At 43.0% G+C, this 23960-nt stretch overlaps 1 protein-coding gene across 20 annotated transcripts in view; it reads right to left on the bottom strand.

The window, feature by feature from the left end:
* Positions 1–23960, bottom strand: part of LOC137881860 (neuronal cell adhesion molecule-like) — a 74675-nt gene that overhangs the window by 36326 nt on the left and 14389 nt on the right. For 19 of the 20 annotated variants that reach the window (XM_068724028.1, XM_068724032.1, XM_068724026.1 and 16 more), the window contains exon 2: positions 6602–6680. The gene's annotated coding sequence lies outside the window, so the exon portion shown is untranslated. Of the gene's footprint in view, positions 1–6601; positions 6681–11126; positions 11220–23960 lie in introns of those variants that run through there. The other variant, XM_068724019.1, reaches the window with a different exon arrangement.

Consider the following 23960-nt stretch of genomic DNA (forward strand, 5'->3'; position numbering starts at 1 on the left):
ACAATTGATCTAAATGCATCATCATAATCAATCGACTTGAAGTGACACTTTTGGTTAAATATTGGACAGACTTCCATTTCTTTTGTAACCCCTCTATTCAGACAGAAGCAGTGAAACTAAGCACACAGCATTTATCCAACCTGTTAGTGTATGAAAACTAAATCAAGCAGAATATAATCCACTGGAGACACCAAAATAACACATGCAGAAATGCTGCTTAATGTGAGAAGAGTGTGTGTGCCAGCTGCACTGATCCAAACACTCTCTTTCAGCCAAGTCTGAATGAGCTTTGATTACACTGGCTTGAGCTATTGCCACTTATTTCACGAGTCAGGTTTTCATATGCTAAACTCAACAAACAACTCAGGGGAGGTGAACAATTCATCAAAGATAGCCCTGAGTAAACTCCTCAGACTATATTTGCACTGACGAGAATTTGAATTTTAAAACTTCCCCATCCAGACTTTTGATGGAATTTGATCTAATTCAGTTCTGACGATGGAAAACGTGTGATATTTTACCAAAAATTAAATAACAGGGGGAGAGATAGCATCTCCCTTCAGTGAATGGAAGTATTTTTTTTTGCTAGCAAGTAATTGGATGACCCCATTTTATTTAAAGCAGTTTTTTTAAATTAAAGAGAGAATTTTGAAGATAAAAGAATACTACGGAAAAGCCCCTGGTGGTGAAAGACTGATGGCGCTTCAACAAGGTTTAGTGTGAACATGTTTCTATCCGTCTCATGGGTCGGGATGACTGAAATGTTGGCTAATGATTAATAATGATACTAACGAAGGACTTAGCTTTCTCATAAAGGAAGTCCTTTTATGTGCTGCAAAACTCCCTTTTCAAGTAATGCGAAGACGAGATGTGAAAACTCACCAGAGACTCAAACGTTTGCTGGTGTTATAGCTTAGAGATTTTCCCTTTTACATCCATCATGTGCAGAGTTTGTGTGCGTTTCGAGTGGGTTTGGTGTTCGGCCCAGAGGGTGTCGCAGCTCAGACAAACAGTGCTCCATCCTTACAGATCGTCTGGCCCCATCAGAAATAATGGCCCCGGCAAGAACTGCTCCATCAGCCCTCATTTGTCAAATGGTGATTCCGGAGGAAACATTGCTCCCGTTTAACACTAACAGTCCGCCCGGGCTTCCGCTAACAGCCTCTGTCCCGTGTCTGTGTTTGACGGGATGAGACTGGTCCCTAATGCAGGAGAAGTACCTGCTGAGGGTTGGATAATGGCTGGGGGAGGCTGTAGTGGAGGTTTCTCTGACTTGCCTATCGCTCGCTGCGTGCATATAAAAAAGTCGGCACTGGGAGGTTGAGCAGCACCGCTGGACAAAGGTGTGTGTGACTTGCCTCCAGGGAGGGAGACCAGGGGGTGTTTCAGTGTGTTTTGTGCCCTCAGGGTCAAACACGACAGAGGAATGAATTACTGCCATAACCGATAATGGTACAGTGGCTCTGCTGGAACCACCTCACCCTCCACTGTCTGCACATGACGAATGAATGGATGCATTTTATGGTCACCTAAATATAGCATTAAACAGTAGGACCCAAATGCAGGCGTACACTTTGCTCCAATCATTTAAGAGCAGAGTTAGTCATAAATGTCCGATACTAGTGCTGATATGTATGGTATCTGGGTTTTGGTGTGCAAAAATGACTGATGATGATGATGATGATGTTTTTTAACAAGCCAAATGTATTCAGTGTTAAATTCTAACAAAAAGCAGCCAAACCAGAAATAGTGGAGAGCCCAAAAAAAAAAAAAAAAAAAATCACACAATGTTTCAATGTAGATGAGAATAATGTCTGTAAAATGATTAAATGTAAAATTGAATGATGTATGAATGAATGTAAAAATTATCATTCCATTTAAGATTGTAAAACACATCATAATACCAATATCTGTCAAAATAATTGCAATTAGATTTTTTTTTTTTTAACAGAAAAAAATCTAATATTGGTAGATAGAGGTTTGATGTAATTGACCACGTGGTAAAAATCCACAGACAAAAGACTACAGTATATAGCTTGTTATTTCAGTGTGCTCTCATATTCATCTCATTCCTTTACTCTCTCTCTCTCTCTCTCTCTCTCTCTCTCTCTCTCTCGCGCTCTCAGTAGGTAAAGAGAGGGATTTCTCATTAGAATTGGCGGAGATGCAGGTGAGCGAGGGGTTACATCTAAATTCATCCATTTGTATTCCACCACAACACCCGGAGCGCAGGCTGTTTATATTGATGAGAAGATAGACTTGGCCTTGGACCAGGACCCGCGCCTAACAGCCACATAAATCATTTGGTTTGTTAGAGGCCCCTCAAACCGAGAGACCCCACCAGCTTATGATGGTGTGAGGACAATATTCTCCGTCCTGAAGCCACGTCGATTCTCAGAATATGTCCACTGTGTGAAGGAGGATTCAGAGGCATAATAAGTAAAAAAGATGAAACAAAAATATCTTTAATCATGCTGAGTTTCTTGTAACCCTGTACTTTGAGATAGAACATTTGGATGGGCAATTATTGTGTGCCCCAAAAAAGATTGCTTGCTTTAAGATGGTTAGGGTTTGGAGCCATATGTAGGGCGAACATAACCTGGCCTCTATTTCCTCTACTTGTATCGCTCTGTCAATAGAAAGAATAAAATCCCTAAAAGAGATTAGACTACATGCTCTACTTTCTCACTTCTCACAAAAAATCTATCCTCTCTGGTCAGTCAAGTACTCTGTCTGAACATCTTTTTTTCTGTAGCTCAAGTGGGAAATCCAGTTTCTTGGATCACTCCGTTAAAGGAATTAAATGTGAAACTATACTTATTGGCTATTTTTTGTTGAGAGTTAGATGAGAAGATTGATACCACTCTCATGTCTGTACACTAAATATGGAGCTGGAGATGATTAGCTTAGCTTAGCATAAAGACTGGAAGCCGGGGGAAACGGCTAACCTTCCAACTCCATATTTAATTGTTCCAGCATATAATTCACTGATGAACCACAACTTTGGAAAGAGCCAGGCTGGCTGCTTATGTCCTTATGCTAAGCTAAGCTAATCGGCTGCTGGCTTCAGCATTATTAGTTGACACTAGATTAATTACCTTGTCATTAACTTGACAAATGAATATAGTAGGGATGCCCGCTGAAAGTCAATGAGTTGGATCGTCTGTTGGTGACCCCTCGGTCGACTTGAAATTCTTCAAGTTGAGCTGTTGTTTTTCTATATAGAACTATAGAATATAGAGGAGTCAGTATAGATGCATTCAGCAGTGCAACAAAGGACTGGACCAGATAATTGCACAGAGAGGGCAGCGAAGGTAGAACAGGGCCTGGAGGAAGGTTGTGCAGGTGAGAGAAGGTGAGAGGAGTTGGGAAAAGAAAAAGAAAGACGGAGATGCAGAGCCGGATATAGAACGGTGTCTCCTCAGACTCTCCGGGCTGTCTGCTGAACAGTTTGTGAGTCAGTTGTGCATGAAGCCGGCTTTCTCCACAAGCCTGAAAGATGCAGAAGCCCCTGAGGTGGGGCCTCACAAACCTCTTTCACATCACCCAGCCGTTTTCTCTCTCCCTCACCGTCTTTGTATCCATCTATTCATCTATCTGTTTATTCATGTCCTTCTTTCTGACACTTAAGCTGTGTCTCCCTGCTTCTCATGCGGCCTGCAGAGACACTGAAATACACACACACAGACATCCACTCAATCACATCCACACAACCCGTTTCTCACACAGTAGCTCTTGCACGTAACATGCGCCGACAGGAGTGTTGACACAGAGAACCGTCAGAGAATTGTCAAGCTTGTGAAAGTGGTACCTAAGAAATATCTCGACGCGTTCATCTGAGACTGCGTGGACTGGGAGCTGCCCAGGGGCCCTCTGTGGGAGTTTGGATCCCTTTGCAGCCCGTCTGATCTCAGAACTGCTGCTGCGTGATATCAATGCTTTCTAACCTCGTGCCAGAACGATGCTGCTTCACTGACGACAATGTTCACGTGTACGCTGGCATTTATGGAAAGAAGGTTACTGTGAGAGTCAGTGGCTCAAAGACCTTTGTGTTTGAATTTAGCAACTCAGTCACTGAAAACTAACTATGTGGTGCAAGTAGTTTGGGAGAGTATTAAGACAGTTTTTTATTTCTCTGTACTCCAGTACATTGCGTTTAATTACATTAATTAGTTAAAAGTGCCAATTCTAAGCTTTATAATTGGACAGATTAAAGGGGAATTCTGGTTTCTGGTATGCATTTCAATATTGTACTCACCTGTTAGCTGAGGAGATGTGGGAGAAGTCATACAGGGTAGGAAACATGAGCAGTCAGATGAAGTTAGCCAAACGTATTTGAGCGAACATAATGTGATCATTATTGATACAAATGATGGGGAAAAAAAACTAAAACAAATACCATCCAAGTCGTAATTAACAGGATTTCCTTAAGTACTTATAGTAGAATTTCTTAAGTGTTTTGGGGGCAAAGAAAGAAAGAAATGAGATGCAGCAAAGGTTTTTGCAGTTCGTGTTATCCTTAAACTCTAAGCAATACACTAGATTTCTTTTCTTTTAAGTATCTCATCACATTTAATATTTGGTTGCAAATCCTTTGCAGAAAATTACTGGATTCTTCAACCCATAGGCTTCAGAGGACTGGCCCCGTCCCTGCTGTTGCTCTGCCAGGCCTGTACTGCAGCCATCTGCACTTCTTGCTTGCCTTCAGTCTGGTCTTGAGCAAGTGAAACACATGATGAGCTGGCCTGAGGTCAGATAGACGATCAAGAGTATAACTCCTCGGTTGCCATTTCTGTGTGTTGAAGATTGTCGTCCTGCAGCACTAAAATTGAGGCTTTCTAAAGGGCTAAGCGTCTTTCTCTTCAAGTCAAATGCTGGAGTCAGCACTTTAACCTCACAGTCACGTTTTCATTTCTAATCCAATGTGCTGGAGCAGAGTCAAATAGAAAATGCATCAATCCACAAATGCGTTCTGACTGCACTGTATATAAAAAGACCGGGTTATGCAATCAATCAAAAGTCATACTCATGTAGAGTTAACAATATCATAGCTATTTCTATAGAGGCAAAGCTGTGATTGGCCGATTCCCAATCGTTTTCCCACCTTCCCCCCACTTGGCATTAAAACACACAAACAATAATACCACACTCCCTGTCGGCCACGTGAGAAAAAACCAGTGAAAGACAGCACTATGGAGGTAAACAGAAACCTCTGCGGCCTTCTATTGAAGGGCCTGGGACCTGAATGCTGCTGCTCACAATGGTCGCTTCACGCCTCGCTGTGTTTCAAACCGCAAATTCGGTCTGCCGCTCCTAAGTGTGGCCCTCTATGACTCGGCCATTGAAAAAATGTGGACTCAGCCTCTCTGGCCGGCAGCGCACATTCACAACAACAAACCCTCGACTGCCACAGTGGGATGACGAGAGAGGAACGGAAAGAATGAGCGATTCGGAGACAAACAGATTAAAATAGGCACATGAATGGATAAACTGAGAGAGAGCGAGCCCATACCCTATCGCCAGAAATAAAACAAGCGTAGCAGCACCGACAGCAGAGGTAGATGAGCTCCGAGCCGTCAGAGTCCCTCAGCTCTCCGCCGGGCTGTGCGTGCCGCCTCCCCTCCCGGCTCGGCGTGCTGCGAGGCCGAGGTGGGATCCTTCCTTCACACTCCACTGGGCGGTGGACACACATCACACCGTGTCACCTCCGCTCACAAAGCATTAGATCAACTCCCCGCTGAATCACAGATACACTTTCAGCACTACCGAAAGAGGGGATGAGCCAAAGGTTACTGAGGGTCATTTAAATAAAAATAACCTGTGTGAGCTGTGGGTCAATTCTCTGGGCTCTAATGCACACTGAGACCTTCTGCTGAAGGGAGCTATTTTAGATCTTAATTGTACAACTGCCATTAGGGAACTTTCACACTTCTGCATGCTCCATTACGACACATTACGTGTCAATAAGAGAGAGCCACTTGGCATATAATAAAGGCTCTAAGTGCTATTTTGTGATTTTCTACATATTGACGCCCACCCGTCACAGCAGTGGGTGAGGATGAGCGGTTGTGTTACCTTGACAACCATATGCATCAAACAGACAGTTCGACACTTGAAATCCGTTGTTGTTTCTTTTTTATATTCCCTGCCAAACCTGGCTGCCAAAATGGAGGTCGACACAAAAAGACACTTTGCCAGTGGACGAATGCCAGTCCAGCAAGCGGTGACCTTTGCTGTACAGCTAGAGCAAGAAGAGCAGGCATCACAACAGAGAGCGAGAGAGGAAGAGACGTAGCGGTGGAAGTCGTTCAGGGACGGAGGAGCTCCACAGAGAGCGTTCATATTAATACATTCACACTCTGGCAGTAGCATAGATGGAGATATTTGGACTGGGGACACTTGCCAGGCATGGCAAACAGACTGACATTTGTGTGTGTTCACATCCTACGGGAGGGGAAATGCCTTTGAGAAGAACAAGAACGTTTGATTCCGAGAGGCAGGAAGTTCACACAGTTTTGGAAAATGATGATGTTGGTGAAGATATAAGTCTTGAGGGAAAAAAAAATGGATTCAAAGCTTGACGGAAATGTTTCCAACTTACCACAGAAACTCAAATCCCCTCTCTCCTCCTCCTCCCTGGCTAGTTGTCTGCTGCTTCTTCTTCTGTGGTTTTCTTCAATCTGGTTAAACAAAAATGGGAGAGAATAAAAAAATTGAGTGCTCATAACTCAGATTTCTCAACCACAAAAGAAAATACAATATTTCTTAATAAGTTTTCTGGGGAGAGAGTTTGGCGTGGCAGTACACATATTTTCTAACAACCAGTAGATCAATTTGACTTCACAATGGGCCGACTCATCCATGTTTGGTTTTATTACAATCTGCTAAAATCCTTATCATATTGGAAGTCTCCTGCTCAGTCACAGATTACACACCAGGATGTTCCCACTTTAAATCTCTCCTCCCTGTCAAATGCTTGTTGTGAAAGGAGTGACTTCTTTTTTAAGCGTAATCATCCTTGAGTGTGTTGACTCTTTGGAAATGTACTTAAATCACTTCCAACTGTGACTAGTTTTGATGGAGAAAAGAAAGCAAACATCCAAGCTGTGCAAACCAAAGTGTGAACATGGATTTTCTATGTGTGTGTGTGTGTGTGTGTGTGTGTGTGTGTGTGTGTGTGTGTGTGTGTGTGTGTGTGTGTGTGTGTGTGTGTGTGTGTGTGTGTGTAATCCAAACTGATAGACACAAAAGCCCGTTGCTGAGGACACATCTCCTCCCTTCGTCTCTCCTCTCGTCTCGTCTCATCTCCCTGATCTCGTGTCTTTTATTTCTCATCTCCTCCCTTCTTTTAGTGTTGGTACTTTACGTTCAGGATCCCACGTGGAGCCGCATAATATGCAGATGTGAGAAGCAAATAATCTCCTTTCCTTAAATTCCTTCATCCCACAGCTTTTCAGCCTTTAGATCAAGACCTGCCTTGTAGAAAGTAATGTTAAATGATCTATGGATGATCTTATTTTCAGTCATAGAAAGTACAAAAGTGTGTTTCACATGACAACTCCTTGCTCTGCTCTGAATTTGGGAGGGTTAGAACAGTCTGTTCTGATCTATTATGTCCTTTTCCTTTGTCTTCTCCTTTCCGATTATCTCTTAACATGAGGTCACGGCCCAGAAAAGGCTCCAATGTCCTCTCTTAACCTGTCCTGTCCCCCCTCCTCCTCTCTAATAATCTCCTTACATTATACCTCTTCTCTTCCCTACCTTGCTATTATGTCCTCCCCTCCTTTATTTCATGCCTGATCCTCTCCTCCCCTCAAACACCGTCACAGTGAACACAGACACACATATCGGAATCGATGTGCAAAATGATTGAAGAAGCCAATCCAATTTACTTCTAGCAAAGGCTTATCGACTTCAGTCTGCTGCGCCACATAAGAGTGTGGAAGCCCCATTGAGAGACGCCGCCGTTTCCACCCGGTTAAATACGAACACTGCTTTCTGCACCGCTACCCAGATACTATTGCGAACTACAGGTTTACATTAATTCTGTTTCACACAAATAACAGATGTGGTTGTTTCGGTTGTTTTCCCCGTTTTGTCTCACCACCCAGGAATCGATTCTGCAGCATCTTCACACTGTATACATGTCTAAAGACATTTGATGTGTTTCTTAATGCCATTCTCCTAAAAACGTACATAATTCACTTCAAACTTTTGTGCAATACAAGGATTCAGAAAGCCTTAGAGCTCTACTCTATAAAATATTACTTCTTACAGAATATTACAACAGAAAAGCTGGACTTCCCACAGCCCTGGATTTCAAAGGCTCCTGACCCAGATTTATAAACCACTGACATACATACTATTCACTCACAGCATCACATTATTGCTGACACCTGTGCTGACACCATACCTGTGCACAGAGCTACAGTCCAGCTATCATGTTGTTCAGCTCTTTTACAGGATCATTTCTGCCTTGCTGTGCATAGATGGCAGTGAAACGTCTGATTACAGCTAAGACTTATGAATAAAACACAACAACAAAATGACCTTTCCACATCCTGTTTGAATGAACTGAAGGGCTGATCCCATCAAAAGCAGCCCCCCCCCCCATGACATCGAACCAGCCATCCCGCCACGCCACCTCAGCTCTTCGACACCACAGAGGCGAGCTGAGCTCAGTCCAGCTCGGCTGCCATGGTGATAAGAAGAGAGAAACAAGACTGAAAATAGCCTGAGATCGGATGCCGACAGTTGAGCAGGACTACAAAACACCACGCAGCAGGAGACACGCGGTGGCCTCAAAACCTTGGGGAGCGCTCTCGTGTCACGAGTGCCGACGAACAAAGCAGACAGCAGAATAAAGATAGCATACCAGCATATTACAAGGAGAAACGATTAGACGTAACTGAGAATAAACAGAGGAACTGTGTGTACTGAAACTAATGAATATTTTTATGTTAACACCTGATCAAATGAATGTGGGACCCAAAAGGGCTTACTCATGGTGATGAACCCACATAGAATTATCACCTGACAGATCCCCTGAGCTTTATTGAGGGTTTTTAGTACCTATCAACTCACCGTTTTGGTTTTATAGCCCACTGGATCACTCTCACTGCTCACAGTATTCATTTCTAGCTGCTGTTTTCAGCAACAAAAACGACATTACCTGCCCACCAACAGATGTCACACAGAACATAACGTTTAGGGACTGAAGAGATAATATCAAATGAATATCAAAATAACTAAGATTCATTATCGTCCAGAAACACAACTCCAGATGAATGATAATGTTGCTCCACAGCTGGTGTAAATAAGAAACCATTTGTTAATTAACACGTTAGCCATGTCAACTTTAAAAAGTGATAGTACATCGGTGTTGTGGTTACAGCTGGTTGTGCTGCCTCCAAGTGGCCAATAAAGGCTGCACCTTAGCTGCAAAATAGTAGAGCTGCATCATAAATGATTCATCCTGGGTTGGGAAATTATTAGAGTATCTTTTACCGAATACATCTCTGTGAATTTAAATTCTGAAATATGAGATATTTAGTATTCAGTTAAGGGACTATGCTGACACACTGTTGAATGAATGCTGTTCATTTCATTCAACACAGCAGTCACTTAACTGCAATGCTGCTTTACAGACTTGGGAAACATTTATTTCCTTTATTTAAACTTGCCTCTGAAGTTCACGTTTTCATTAGTCAAGACATGCGACTGTCCAGTAAAGTGAGATGTCCTCCTGTTGAGACAATGGGTAAAGGTAGTGAGGTGTCACACATTTCTCTAATCAGAGTCTGCTGGTTGTCTCCTGCAGGCTGTGTTGTTTTGATGTGTGTGTGTGTGTGTGTGTGTGTGTGTGTGTGTGTGTGTGTGTGTGTGTGTGTGTGTGTGTGTGTGTGTGTGTGTGTCCTCAGAAAAGGGAAGAGGGCTCAGCAGCACCAGCGTAGCGGCCTGTGGGTTTAATTTTAGACTCTTGCCTAATGAGAGGCAGAGTATGGCTGCAGAAGATACCGCTCTCCCGATGAAGCATCATTAGCGCCAAAGAGAGGAGAAATAATTGCAGCCGGAACACAGTCGCTCTTCCCCTATGATGAATTTACATCACGGTACACGGCTCACAGAAGCGGCGATCTGCTTTTATGCCATTACACTGAAAACAAGCTGAGATTCAGCAGAATAAACTATAAAGATGATGTGTTGTTTTGTGAGTGCTGGAAAAGTGCAAACTATTTATGAAACTGTTAGAAAAACCCAGCTGATTGTCAGAGGACATCTCACCAGAAAATGTACCACACTGTAAGAAATATCCTCACATCCTCAACTGTCACGCTGCAGGCTTCAGTTAGCAGACAAAAACAAATGGATTTGCTGTTTTATGAGACATCTTGGGAATCATCTAGAGCTGTAACTGATCATATTCCTTATCAATGTATTGTTTGGTGAATAGGAAAACATTTTCCTTGGGCCCAAACTGAATGTCTTGTTTTGTCGAACCGTCTATAACCCAAAGATATTCAGTGTACTCTCACATGAGAAAAAGAAAAACAGCAAATCTGCACAATTCAGAAGCTTAAATTGCTTAAATTGCTTAAAAAGGAATGTTTGAAAGTGTTTTGCTTGAAAAAATTACTAAAATGACTACTGATTAACCAATTATCAAATTAGTTGCTGACACAATGTTCTGTTAATCAACTAATTGTTTCAGCACTAATCGATATATTGTTAAGTCCATGATCAACAGTGAAAAACAGCCATCACAAGTTCTGAACACTAAAGCCAACATCATCAAATGTCTCGTTTTATATGACCAAAAGTCAAAAAAACCCAAATCTTTAATTTACAATTAATAAAAGAAAGAAGAGTAGCAAATCCTCACATTTTAGAGGCTTACACCATTAAATATTTAGTATTTTTCCCTACTAAATAATTATCAAAATTGTTGATGATGAGATCGATTAAATGTTTCAGCAGTAGAAGCATTCAAGAGGTTTTCACAATAAATCCATTTGACATGGATCATCACCTGCAGACCGTCAAGAGCATCACAAAAGCTGCACTTTCCACACAACAGGTGACAATATGTCATAAACCACCCATTAACAAAAGAGACAATACATCACCTTTATCTCTGAACGAGTCAATAGGAATAAGTCCCCTCAGTGTGAGAGCATAGTTCAGTTGATATAATCCCAGAGGCTGCGTATTCCTCGATGTGTCTGCTGGGACTGAGTGACAGTAAAGAGAGACGAGCCGATTCCCTCACAAAATCACCCTCCACCCCCTCCAACACACCCACAGACCCTCCTCCCCCTCCTCCCACGTCCCTCCCCTGACCCTCCCTCCCCTCTCACAGGGGGATTAAAACAACCTTTTGTCTCTCTACAATAGAGGTTAAACATTTCCTGGTATCACATGAACAGCAAGCAGAACCCACAAAGTTACCGGGTGGGTTTTTTTTTTTTAAAAAAACACATTTGTACAGACGCATTAAATATTCAACAAGTTATTTGTTTCGTATCAGACGCGACCGTCGGCAGGATGAGGACATGACAGAGCAGAACATCCTGCTGCGATATGAATTTGGCAGAGCATAAAAGCAACATTGACACTGTAATTGCATGTTGAATCAAATGGCACCCAGTGTACACTAGAATAACTGTCAGCTGCACTGATTGTGCTCGAGTCAATGCAGCTTTCTGGATGTTCAATGAAGGGTGGAGGGTGGAGTAAAACCAGCACACCGACATACATGAATAAAAGGAAAAAAGCCTCAAGGCACATCCCGAGGACTTCCTTTCCCAGACAGTGAAAAGCCAGAGAAAGTGCTCACCTACACTCAACAGATGTCCTCCCCATGCAATCTAATCTAGTTGACTCCGTGAGGGGAAGCTTATTTATTGCCGACTCCTCACCGGTATTATAGCAACCCGTTTTAAAAGAATAGATGTGAAAAAGGTCTTTTGACGTCCGTTAGCTATGGTTGCAGAGGGCAACAATGGTGGGAGCCATCCCTTTGAAAGAGTCACTATTCTCTGGGCCCGGCCCTAAATAATGCTCCTCTCATTACAAAAGCACAGAAAATGTAACGTTATCTGCCTCTAAGCACATTGTCCGTCAAACTGAACAATGATTTAGACGCCAGTATCTAAAAAAAGTGTTTAACAACTTTTCCCTCTCAGTTGCAGTGGTGGAAAGTAACTAAGTACAATTACTTATCAACAGTACTTTATAAAGAACATTTCAGAGGGAAGTAACTTTATATGCCACTACATTTTAGTATATATATATATATATATATATATATATATATATATATATATATATATATATATATATATATATATATATATATATATATATATACGGTAAAATGCTGCTTACACATTGACAAGCAGCAACAATTAGTCGAGGGGGAATTTTACTGTTGAACAGTCCCCAATACATTTTGCTATGTAGGGTTGGGCAATATGGAGGAAATTATATTTTTGACCAAATACCTTTACATCCATATTGCAATTGCATATTGGTGCTTTAACACAATTTTCATAGAATATGAATGTTGATGAATAATCATCAGCAATGTTAATTACCGAGAATGTAATAAGCAGCAAGCAAGTAAACATGGATGTGCTGGATTTTGCAAATGTTTAGTGAGGAAGCAAATACATTTTACACATTCGTTTGAGCTCAAGGATACATACACTGCGTTTTGTTGCCCACCTTTAAGTAAAAGCTCTGAGTATTTCTTCAACCACTGCTCAATTGTTTCCACTTGTGCGGTTTTTCCTTGCAGGTTTGGGAACAGCCACTTAATTATCCCACAAAGGCATATGAATTCTGTCAGCGCCAGTGGGACGAGTTCAATGGCTTCACAACATGGTTATTGTTGCATGCTACTGCGAGTATATAATTTCCTCCCACTTACCATGATGAAACCATCAGCCTGCAGAGCGTCAGAAGCTTCATTGGTGGTCGAGAGACCAGAAACCTCTGCGCTGGAATTCCACCTTAATTTGCTAATGAACGGCTTCAGTCGTTTTCTATGCGCACATAACTCTTCACATTAAGCTTTCGCAGCATCCAACGTCACCGCATGGGAAGGCATTCATTTTGAAAAATGCATCATAAATAAAAGCATTCATAGCGGCAGACATCTTTGGGAGAGATGATGGATAGCGGTGAGGTGTATGCATTATGGTATGAAATGAGAGAAAGGGCCATATTTCATTGAGCGAGGGGCGTGATTGACCAAGTCTAATGGGCATTATTTCTGCACACTGACTCTGTTGAGCGGAGACACTGGGCGAACCCCGCCGGCCCATTGCTCCGTCAGACTCACACTGAGATAGGACCGGCGCCCTCCCTGCTCTTTGTCACAACACCAATAGAATAACAATATTTCATTGGCAACTGCATATTTCAATGGCAACTTTTAACAGAACAAAGTTCATGCTGCGGTCTAGACCAAGCCCTCCTAACTAGACCTGCACGCTGTCTTTATGTGTGTGTGTGTGTGTGTGTGTGTGTAGTTGTGTGTAGTTGTGTGTGTAGTTGTGTGCATGTGTGTGCGTGTGTGTGTGTGTGTGTGTTTGTGTGTGTTTGTTTATCAGTGGGTGTTCGTGGCGAGGACTCCTTTCAAATGTCCTATTCAGAAATGTGAATGGGAGTGAAATATGATTGGCTCGAGGAGAGAATGAGGGCTGGGTTCAGAAGGCTATCTAGGCAGAGGGGGGGGGTACTTCAGACAAGTATAGACGATTTAACCACTTTTAAGTTTTCTCCTAATGCATTCCTACAAGTGATTTTCAATGCTCGTTTGTTTGACTATACTCCAAACATGTTTTTCAGGTTACATCGAATCAGCGATTGTTGTAAATGTGATCCTCTATCAAGCATTCAAACCGTGACAATAACCCTGATAACACAGAGCAGCGCTGTTCTCTGCTACTTTGTTCATTTTGTCCTCGTCCATGTCTGTATTAATTTTCGCCTTGTTAACTCTGGCTGAACTCATTACAGCACAATAACGCCGAGGACTCAGAGGTATCACGTAGCAAGACTATCACGATAACTTGAGGTATCTGGTTAACTGTCACAAGGAGCTGGGTGAAGGCATTAAGGATTGTTGGTTTTTTTGCTTGTGTTGCATCAAGCTGCATTGATGACACAGGCATCTGATCAGACTATGAGGAAAACAAAGCGGCCGGGGTCTTAAGGGAATTTACATGAATTACAGCAAGAGGCCCATAGGGACGGCCGCGACCTCTCCTCAGCTTTTTGGAACTAAACAAGACCCTGATCCCGCCCATCAACACACACACACACACACACACACACACACACACACACACACACACACACACACACTGGTAAAGAATGGTGTGACTGGTTACCATGGAGTCATGAGGCTCACTGACAGGGCTGGAGTGTTAACATGCTCACAGACAAGAGAGAGGATGATGGAGAGAAAAAGAAAAGGACGGAGTGAGAGAGAGAGGCAGAGAGAGTGCAGTAAAACAAAACAAAGAAAGTGTAGAATGGGAGAGATTTACCACACACACAGGCAGCAGACCGTCCCCGAGGTTAAGGACCTGTAGTGTCTCGTATCGTATTTCTTTTCAACTGAAAGACCCGTAATGACACGATTCAAAACACACAATAGTCCAACTTCACAGGAGCCAGAGAAGCACTGGTCTCTTTTTACTTTCCCCTCACAGTTTACAGCATCAATTCTGTTTCTGTACATTTAAAGGTAGGGTTGGTAACCTTTTAAAAAAAAAAGTTATATCTTTGTAAGAATTCTTCTTACATCCCAAAAGCAATTAATTAATCAAATTCTTTGACAAAAAGAGGAAACGATCTGGCATCTGTGGCAGTCGCAGGTCTCTAATAAGCTCGATCGCCCAAATGAAACAACTGGACGGCTACCTTTGTTTACCTGCCGGCCTTCACTCAGTGATGGTCACCGGAGTCGTCTACAAGCTGCTAGCTTAACAGTTTTAAGTACTAACAATAGCCATGTTCGCTGTTTATGTTCATAATGATAATTTTGATGGAGTAGCTTTGTAGGGAGGCCTTAAGGAACGGGCTGTTAATGTTGCCGACTTGGCGACTTTCTGGCTAGATTTAGCAACTTTTGCAGCTAGTGCTGCTCGCTGCTTTCATTGGAAAAGAGTTCCATCCTGGGCTGGTTGTTTTGGTTGGACAATTTTCTAAATCTAGCGTACTCTTGGTAGTTTCTCAAGATTACCGACCCTATCTTAAAAGGGATAATTGAGTTCTATCTGATACCGACACACCGAGGCACACTTTCAACTAACTCTAATGTAAACCCATTGTCCAAGCAACTGATGTAGAGAAAGAAAGTCTGCTTGGGGAGGAGGTCAGGGAATACTGTTGGTAGAGTGAGCATGTGTAAACTGCAACGGATGTTAACAATGAATTAACAATGAATAATTTGAATGTTCCCCTTCATTCTCTCTTTCAAATACGTTACTGGGATGGGAGGATTTGTTTACAACTTGTACAATTGTCTGAACATTCGTGTTTGTTTCCTCATTGTATCCATTTCTAGAAATGTTGCTGTGTTCTCGGATCTCAGTAATTACTTTGGTGAATACAATGGTATCATAGCCAATAAAACCTAATGTGTAATAACCCGTAGTTTTCCTCCCCACTCGATGGACATCATAAGCTTTGTATCTCAGAAGAACTAAAGAGCAAATATACTTGTTGTCTACATTGTTTTTGTTTGACTGTACTGTAACTGGAGGCCTCTTTAGGTTTGTTTGTAATACATGCTTCCCTGCTGTTTGCCATGTTGCACAGCTTCTCTGTGCAATGAAGAATTACCACTGATATTTCCACTGTGCACATTTTGAGTTTTAAGTATGAAGTGATTTAGAGTGTTGGCTTGTTTGTAACTTGTCTGATCCTCGATGTTGGTTTCCCAGATTTCCACAATTAAGTTGAGGAGTACAATCTTATCAGAATTCAGCCAAAACTGCAAAAAAAATGAAGCCTACGTTGTAATAAACCAAATTGCGCTTTAAAGATAGACCACCAATACTGCTTCATAGCCAACTGAAACAGGAACCCCTCCTCCCTTGGTTATTGTTAGCTCACCATGTTCAAGCCAATGACTTTGAGTGACTTGTCAACAATAGCCATACAGTATATGGCAATATGGCAACCATTCATGTGGTAATGAAGCGCTACGGCCTGGTTTGATAGAGTGTGTGAGGGGCTTTCCTCCAACTGCAGAGAGCACCAGCTGAGGACGTGAGGGGAGGTGGAAGAGATCCAGATCCAGCTCCACTGAGCAGGTCTCCTCCTCTATATGCTCCATTCTGTCACCAATAAGAAGATCATCCTAGGTCCGGTGAGCATCCGAGGCGGTCAAATAACACACACTACCCCACACACACACACACACACACACACGCACACACACACACACACACACTCTCAGTATGTACATGTGTGCTCAGCCCTGCATCCATATGTGTCCACAGAAGGCACAGGCATGTGTGAGCCTCCTTTGCTTCCCCACCACGACCAATTTCCATCCGCCGTCTGTGTGAGAGGGTGCGATCGATGCTGCACGGGGCTCGTCATCCAGGCTGTTCATTACTGTTAGCAACACTGCAGCCATGAGCACAAACAACCCGCCCCGCTGACGCGTTACACTCCAGCCACGGCCCGGATGAAAGGACGTCAGTTTCATTTAACGGCAAGCGAAAGCATTAACACATCAGCACAGTAAAAAGCAGAACCAGCGTTTGCTCCTCGACTGTCATTACTGATGTACATGTCATCAGTTTTCATTAGTTTCATTAGCGAACCACAACAACAGCTGAGAGAGCCCGGTGCCATCTTTGAAGTGCATGTTTGTGGCAGCAGGAGGGGAATGAGATTCCTCTTCTTCCCTCCTTCTTATCCTCTTCTTCATCCTCACCCACGCTGTGTGTTCAGCTCTCACGCCACCTGTCTCCTCAGCACCACCTGAGCCTCCCAAGACCACACAAACACATATGGCGTCCACACAAACACAAGCACAGTCCAACAGTGATGTAGTAGTGCTGTAAGGTGTTCAGTGCAAAAAAAACAACTAAGAGTTTAAAGCCTTAAATCAAGGCTAAATATACTTAATGAGGGTCCTCTTGGGATTTTTGACTTACATTTCGTCATCAGGGGTGGACATGTAGGCTCTATGCGGATTTGTTGTTACAACAAAGAATTTGTCCGAGAGAAGTGCACACGCCAGTAAAACGGCGTCATCACGACTTTTGCTCCGAGCACAAGTTGTTGCAGCACTTGGTCGTGCACCTCTGAATATTTGTAACTAGGCGCCGGCTGCTAGTTTATGCATAAAGGTTTTTGGCAACTTTACAAAGACGACCAATTGAGTAAAAAGTTTGCGAGCAAAATCAGATTGTTTACAGGGTTTTCAAAGTTCGTTATCATACATTTTGGCAAATCAAGTGTCCGTTAATATGAGATATGAGTTAACATCACAATAGAGATATGAGTTTACAATCACAATTGCAATAATGCAGCGAACGGCGCGTTTTGTGTGTGCTTGCAGCTCGCACCATCTGTGGATGCGCCACGATGCCTCACGTGACTTTAAACAAAGCTCTAAGCACTCACTTGGGAGTTTAACTGGGGATGCTATGCAAGCAGCTCGGTAAGCACTTAAGCAAAGTCAGTTTTGAGCTAAATGCTAACGTCAGCATGCTAATATGCTCCAACATGCATACTATGATGTTTAGAAGGTACAATGTTCACCATCTTAGCTTAAAATATGCAAACTTTGGCCTATTGATTGCGCCAGCATACCAACCTGCAATGTACTGAATGAGCAGATAAAGGGGATAAAGGCTCAACTTTCTACAGGCTTCACTTCAAATACACGACTACACAAGATAGAAGCAGCGAGATGAAACAGATGGCAAAGCAAAAGCAAAGAGAAACACCTTGAAGCACCTGCATCACAGGAAATGCTGTGAGGCAAAATTATTTGCTTTTTAGTGAGTCCAAAAACTGACAATCTGATCCTTTCGCCTCCTACTCCTGCTCTCATGTGAAATCCATATTGCTCAATGAGTCAACAGCAACAACGGAAGAAAGGCAAAGGCTGCGTAAAAATAACAACTTCTGCTCACTCTTCCAATACACACAGAGTTGACAGATATACCTATAAAAAAATAAATAACTCTGATCGAAATGAAACAAGTCCCAGACAGCTGGCGGGGTGGGAGTGTCAGTGACGCGGCATTATGTCGAGGTGTGCTGAGCCAGTGGTGAAGGAGACTGCGCTGAAGGGTTTAATCAGCCTGTCTACGGCAGACTGATGCCACACACACACACACACACACACACACACACACACACACACACACACACACTCTATGTTGCTGCAGGTGCTGAGATAAAAATGCAGAGACAGGAAGACAGAATGAAATGTAGGAGAGAAAGAAGGTATGCTGAAGGCAGGAGCAAATTAGAAGAGCGGTGGATGTGTTGGCTAGCTAGCTGCTATGTGTGGACCGAACAATATATATGTGGTTGTATGCGAGTGTGTGTGTGTGTGTGTGTGTGTGTGAGAGAGAGAGTGAACATTTCTGCAACATGAATCTGCAAATGTTTGTGTTTGTACGTCAGTGTAAGTGCTAGGTTGTGTGTCTGGCATCCGAGTACATCACTGAAACATGAATCCCCTGTGTGTGTGTGTGTGTGTGTGTGTGTGTGTGTGTGTGTGTGTGTGTGTGTGTGTGTGTGTGTGTGTGTGTGTGTGTGTGTGTGTGGTGTAAATTCTCAAATAACCACAGGGTGATTGGCCGGGACAAACAAATAAAGGCTGGGTACAAAGCATTGAGGGGACAAAATAAAATGGCCGTGATGTGTAAAATTATGAATACAGGCCTGTCTCTCATAGGTTTCCAACAACGGTAAATATCGACCCTGACCTTCGTGTTACAGAAATGATTACTGCTTGGCCTTCTCTGTTGTTTGCCCCCAAAAGACTTTAGTGCCTTTGCTATTTCTAACTGGTCCAGTGGAGGAAGACCAAACAGTCCTACATCCCTCTCCCTCTCCACCTCTTGTCTCCTTCCTCCTTTCCTTCTCTCCCTTCTCTTCCCGGACTCCATGCTCTCTGGTGCAGGTGACAGCGCAGGGACAATGGGATGATATCACCGCTCGGCTCCTAGCAGCTTGTCTGCATGCTGCACAATAACAGACGGCTGCAGCTCGAGTGTGGCACAGTGTGAAGTTTGTGGCAGAGAGAAAGGGAGTGCAAAGAGCGAGAGAGACAGTGAGGGACAGAGAGAGAGAGAAACTAACTGTACTGCACAACTGAGGCTGAATGGAGGACAAGGGAGGGAAGAGTGAGGAGGAAAGACACTCTGTACTCTCTGTAGCATCAGTGTATGTGTGTGTGTGTGTGTGTGTGTGTGTGTGTGTGTGTGTGTGTGTGTGTGTGTGTACACTGGTGGTCATGTGTGTATGCAAACTACACTGAGCCTATCGCCTATGTGCCTATAGCTGAATATGTGTGTGCAGGACTGCAGACTGTGCTGCCTTTTAATTACAGCGCTGCTTCTTCCTCCTCTCTGGCAAAGTCTCACACAAATACATAAACACACGCACACACACACACACACACACACACACACACACACACACACACACAAACACACACACAGCAAACAGCACACAGCACACCTGCCATGAGGCAGATTGGATTTACACTGCATCAATAATTCACCCTCACATATATCCCCAAACACACACACACACACACACACACACACACACACTCGACACAGGTTGTCTTTGAGTAAGAGGAGGCAGTCGTCACAAACACACAATGGTACTGAGAGAACCGGGGAATAACTTTGGTTAGAGGCTAACACGTGTCCCACGGACTGATTCTGCATTATTACAGCACAAATTACCTCAGATATTAAGCCAATTATGAGCCGTGTAAACACAGACGGTGAGGAAACTTCTCTGTCCTATTCTTAGAAACCCTTTGAATAAAAACAACATCCCTGGGCTTCCTATTTTCCAGATCCGTCATTACACTTCATGTGGGACCGGCTGAGTACCAGACACAGTGCTGGAGAGACGCTCTCATCTCCACCGCGTTGTGCATTAGCCACAATTTCAGCTGCCCCTGTTATTAGCAGCTGAGTACAGGATGCTAATGGACGTCTGTTACTGCTGTTTTGATCTGTTGTTGTTGTTTTTTTCCTTTCACAATCCTCAATTGTTATATCACAACTGTGTGATTAGATGTGGCCAGGTGTCGCTACTGAAGCATTAGTCCAGCATTTAGAAGTTCAGATAAGTTCTCTCTGAGTATTAGGAATACTAACACATATTATATAGTTATCAATCATTTCATGTCAAATCACAATGTCTCTGGTCCAAAGCTCTAATTGCTTCTCTTGTTCAGCTTACAGTCCAACACTCAAAGATATTCAACTTACATGAGCATAAAAACAGAGAAAGGCAGCGAAGTCTGACATTTGAGAAGCTGGAAATAATCACAAACATATTAAGTACATGTATTTAGTATTTTTGTATACTGGAATTTATCTTGTTATATTTTTGATGTTATGTATACAGCAGTGGTTTTTATTCCCTTGTGGGATCAGGCCAAAGGTTTGGCTTGATGCAGAAATTAGACTATAGCTAGCTATCAGACTTCAGGAATATATTTTAACAGCATGACATTTCATGATGAGGAATAAACCGAAGTGATATGATACATGCTCAAAATACAGCACCCATAAACATCCTATTGCAGCTCAAATGGCTCCTGGATTCGAGTGAACACTTAATGGATTCTAATGCTCTCCTTTAAATGTGTTCAACCAGCTTTGGTATTAACAGTGGAAAAGCTCATGTATTGATCAAACGAGCCATTAGCACTTTCAACCAGGTCTTTATTGGAAATGCTTAACGTGAAATCCTTTAAAATGTTTTGAGAAAATGGATCCCCTGCACTACAGGCATGGAATAATGCACTCATCGCGGATACATGGATTCCATTAGGCTGAAGACTATATGAAAATGATCAGTAATGCAAACAAACAAGAATGGCTGACCTTGGAGCGTACAATCAAAATATTGTTACACCAATAATGCAGAGCACTGATGTTCAGAGTGGAATCTTAAGAGGGAAAGTTTGAACATTTTCTTGAGTCTAGTAATGTATTCACTTGGATGTCAAGCACAGGAGGGGGCCAGGATTTTGAGGAGTGTGTAACAATTGGGCTTTTCTTTCCTTAAATCTGCATAATTATTGAGGTTAATTCATCGCAGAGCTTGTGCAGCATTGTCTTTGAATGTGGCTGCCGCTGCTTAAATGAATAAATTAGGAACAGAACGAAGCTGACAGACAAGCTGTGCCTGAATGCACGATGTCAGAGGAACTGGCTCCGAAAAGATAAGCAGAAGCTGCAAGAAAATGCCTTCACTTGATTTGCTGGAGACAACAGCCTCTGTCATTTACAGGCAAGAGTTTTCTCCGTGATGTGATTTGTCTGGTATCCGTGCTGCATGCTCAGTTGTTCCCAACCACGACAAATGTCATGCAGCTTCCATTGTGTGAGCGTTAGTCTGTGTTCCCTCTGCTTCGTTCTTGATAAGCAAAACTAACATTGCTGCAGTTGTGACAGGACACCTTGTAATCTTCAGGGAAATGATACAGTAAAATGGGACAGATGCTCAACGCTGAAATAACTTAGATGGCAGCCGAGACAGCTGCAGAATAAGAAAAGTGATGGAAGGTTTTTTTGGGTGAATGGATTAACATTTTCTAATTCAAATATTGGCTGGCGGGGATTTGTTGTGAGCTGAATGTATTGACAGCGTGCTTAAAAGTGTTTTTCTACTTATTTACCCACCCCAGATGTCTTTTATGGGCTGATTGGGCAGAAAAATGGCAATCGGTATGCAAAAAGTTCTCAAAGATGCTGTGCAGCATATCAAAAGGGATGAGATGTATTGCAACAGTACTTTACACAAATTGCCCTCTTACTAGTCTGAAAGCTGAAATACCGCATAATTTGCAATGAATCATACATTTACAAAAAAATAAGGAAACATTAAGCTGTCATCTAAGTTATTAAAGTAAATCCTGCAGGGAATATAAATGGCAAATGGCAATTAATAAATAAATAGTTAGAGATATCTCACCAAAGACATGAACCTCATGATGGAAATCTAATGTCACCAAAGTCAGAGGCGTTCATCCTCTGGAGACCATGAATGCATGAACAAACCTTCGTGGCAATCCAGCCAATAGTTGTTGAGTTATTTTGGTCTGGACCAACCGACCAACCGGCCGACAGACATTATCACTGCATTAGCTAAAAAAAAAAGTGCAACACAGTATTTACTGAAAAAAGCTAAAAAAAAAAAAAAGCTCTGCTCAAACATTTTCTAACTCAAAGCAGCAACATTGTTTTCTCAGTGAGTTCAGTGGCGCATTTACCAAACTGCTTTGCTATCAAAGGACTTTTTTTTATTATACAATTGGTTTATACACCCACAGTAACTTCCTTATTTCCCATCGTGACATCCTTCTTCTGAAGTGGGACTGGAGTCGGGTTGATGTACTTAAACGCGTCCCCGTCTGGGCTTTTAATGTGTGCGGTGCTGCTCTTATTTCTCCAGGCTCTTGACATGATAGATGTGTGTCCTTGACGTGACTGATGACCAGTCGAGGGCTGCAGACCTCGGAGAGCTCTAGTCAGGGAGGATAAGCCCTCTGAGAGGCGCTGGGGGGCCAAGGGGACCGTAGCTTCAGGAGGAGGTCTGAGTGCCGCCTGTCTCCAGTAGGCCCTGAAATCATGTCTGGGGTGGGGAACAGTCTGGCTGTGAAGAGTGACTGACCAACCAGGCTGTCTGGCCGGCTACCTCTGGCCTTTCAAGGTCCCTCTCTGCTTGAGTGCTCAATTAGTGACTAAGAGCCTTGCTGACAGACTACCAGTAAGTCCAACGGCAGTGCTGGTTCAACACTGTTTTAGTTGTCTTATATAAACGGGAGGGGGGAACTACATCATACAAGAAGGCCTGAGGCCAGACAACTCTGTACAAAGCGAGCCTCTTCAACCCACCGACTACAAACAGCGAGACAAGAGAAGACAGGTACTAGTCACACAAAGGACGCTAATCATTTAACTGCAGGGCTTTTCTGTTCCGTCGGTTAAGCCTCTGTCGTCAAGCTGTTTTCACTCCACTTCTTAGTTCTTCATTTGTTGACTTTCAGTGAAAGAGGTTTTAAAAGATCAGTGTCCTCATCCAGAGGACACCTGCCACAGCTGTGTCAAGGTAGCTGTAACTCAGTCAGGGATGAGAAATCCACTAACATTATTTTAACAGCACTATGTGTTAGTTTGACAGGATATTCTCTATTTTTTTTTAAGGTGGACAAACTCCTGAACTGTTTCTTGCTTATCTATCTGTTGTGGGTGTAACTGCTGACAAACTCATTTGATGTCACAGTAATCTCTGTATTCTAGTAAGTATAAAAAGGCCTTGGAAGAATAGCCTGGATCAGCACTTTATACTGCATTTCCTCTCTCTATGCAGTGATCACAATGCCAGTTAAAGCTGCCTGCGCCTTTTCCTTCCACTGTGTACTCATTATAGAGTGGCAAGTCAAAAAGCCCCACACAGTGGTAGGCATCCTGATCCCGGTGGGCCTTTCACATGGTAAACAGTTTCAGATGGGCCCAGTATTGTGCTGCTATAATACAGCATCTGCTTTATGGCATGGAAAAAATGCATTGTCACCAAGCGGCAGTGAAAGAGCCATTGAAGGACAGCCAGGGCTTCTCCCCAAATGCAGAGGCTGTGACCGTGACACAGGCCGGTGGGTGGTGGCCAAACGACCTGCATACTACTCTGACACTGAGGTTGTGAAGGCGACGGCC

This window comes from Cebidichthys violaceus, unplaced genomic scaffold (genome assembly GCF_023349555.1).
Source record: "Cebidichthys violaceus isolate CVI_PGR_0920_01 unplaced genomic scaffold, fCebVio1.0.p SCAF_3, whole genome shotgun sequence".
Taxonomy (NCBI): domain Eukaryota; kingdom Metazoa; phylum Chordata; class Actinopteri; order Perciformes; family Stichaeidae; genus Cebidichthys; species Cebidichthys violaceus.